This window comes from Triticum dicoccoides, chromosome 2A (assembly GCF_002162155.2).
Source record: "Triticum dicoccoides isolate Atlit2015 ecotype Zavitan chromosome 2A, WEW_v2.0, whole genome shotgun sequence".
NCBI classification, from domain to species: domain Eukaryota; kingdom Viridiplantae; phylum Streptophyta; class Magnoliopsida; order Poales; family Poaceae; genus Triticum; species Triticum dicoccoides.
This window is the reverse complement of record NC_041382.1, coordinates 586,204,067-586,206,340: the sequence shown is the minus strand read 5'-3', so window position 1 is coordinate 586,206,340 and position 2,274 is coordinate 586,204,067.

The window sequence follows — 2,274 nt, the reverse complement described above, 5'->3', positions numbered from 1 at the left end:
CCACTATTTCTGCAGATCCCTTTGACTGATGCTATTCAATTGCCTCCTTATTCCAAGTATTTGAAGGATATTGTTACTAACAAAAGGAAGATTCCTAATGAGAAAATTTCTACTATGCTTGCCAATTACTCCTTTGATGGTAAGTTTCCAAAGAAGCTTGGAGATCCTGGTATTCCAACTATTCCTTGCTCCATCAAGAATAATTATGTTAGAACTGCTTTATGTGATTTGGGTGCAGGAGTTAGTGTTATGCCTTTGTCTCTTTACAAGAGACTCTCTCTTGAAAAGTTGACTCCTACTGATATATATATTTGCAGATGGCTGACAAGTCCACTGCTATTCCTGTGGGTATATGTGAAAATGTTCCTGTGCAGGTTGCTAATAATTGTTTGATATTAACTGACTTTGTTGTGTTGGAAATGCCTGAAGATGATAATATGTCTATTATTCTTGGAAGACCTTTTCTTAATATTGCAGGGGTTGTTATTGATTGCAACCAAGGAAAAGTTACTTTCAATGTTAATGACAAAGAATATACTGTGTATTTTCCCAAGAAGATTGATAAGAAGTATGGTCTGAACTCAATCAAAAATATTGAGACCATCAAGATTGGAGAATACTATTGCCCCATTCCATTACCAAAGAAAGAGTATGATATTATTATGATTGGGACTATGCCTATCAAAGTTGAGGTAACATAATCATTGAGTGAATTGCAAAAAAAAAATTATATTTGAAATTGTTTTGGTAGCAATACTTGATCAACCTCGCTAACAAAGTAATTTTGGATGAATGAAATTATGCTTTCACCTTGTTCTTACTGCCCATTAGAGTGCTTTAGAACTTTTGTAGTTAGGATTTGATTTGGATTTCCACCTTTTCAACTTTTGGTTTTCTGGATTTTAACATTTGCCAATTTCTGAAAATTCCCCGAAAATAAAGTTTCTCGAAAAATTCCAAAAACCTTATTTTAATTTTTTCTGGAATATTTGAGGCTGAGAGGTACCAGAGAGGTACTGGGGAGCCACAGGAGGTGGCCACACCCATGCCAGGCGCGGGGGCAGCCTTGGCCGCGCCTAGGCATGGTGTGGGCCACCCCTGGCCCCCTGCCTCTCTCTCTCCACTCATTCTCTTCCTCCTCAACCAGAAACTCTGTTTCTAAGCTCATACCCGAGCCCTGCTGCCCCAAGTTCACGATTTTTCAATCTCCTTGCTCAATCCACCATTTGGGCTGAAATTTGTTGCTTGTTTTCAATCGGTAAGTGACTCCTTCGATTATCCAAGTAGATTTTCGATTGGTTGACTAGTAGGGAAAAGGTCATCCGTTGCGCACCGAATTCGCTATTCTGTGGCGCACGGCCGCTACGCCACAGATATCACGCCACAAAAATAAGCATTCTGTGGCGCACCGGCCGTGCGCCACAGAATTCACTATTTCTGTGGCGCACCCTTGTCACCGGTGCGCCACAGAATCACGTGCGCCACAGAATATAACCATGGTGCGCCACAGAATTAGTATGCAGGTACACCAGAAATGCAGCCAGATATACAGGTTTTATATAGTTTTTATACAGATACAAATACAGTTTTTATACCAGAAATACAGATACATATACTGGTAGAATATTGGCAGATATAACATAGAAACAAAATTATACGAATGAAGTGCATTATTACATACTCCGGTAGCATTACAAACTCGGACATGTTCAGATAACATAAAGACATGACCAAGTACGGATTACAAACTCTGGTAGCACTATTAAAAGTATGTTCATATCACATACTCTGGTTACAAACTAAGCTAGATTCGATCGATAGCGATCGTAACCAAGTATGGCTCCCCGATGCAGTAGAATAGACACATGACCTCATCCCCAGCCTGAAAGCCATTTAAGTTGTTGAATGTTTCCCACACTAGTAGGAAAAGGCTTATAGATGGGACGCAATTTTGTGGCGCATCGTTTACCCGTGCGCCACAGAAATAATTTCTGTGGCGCACGGGTAATTTCTGTGGCGCACCAAACTAGGTACGCCACAAAAATATGTTATTTCTGTGGCGCACTGGCAGATCATGCGCCACAGAATTAGGGTGGGTCCCACCACCTTCCAGCCTCAATCATTGGTTCCTCGAATTCTGCGGCGCATCTGGCCCGGTGCGCCACAGAAATAGAGCATTCTGTGGTGCACCAAGACAAGTGCGCCACAGAAATACTGCATTCTGTGGCGCACGGTCTTGGTGCGCCACAGAATTCTCCATTTCTGCAGCGCACC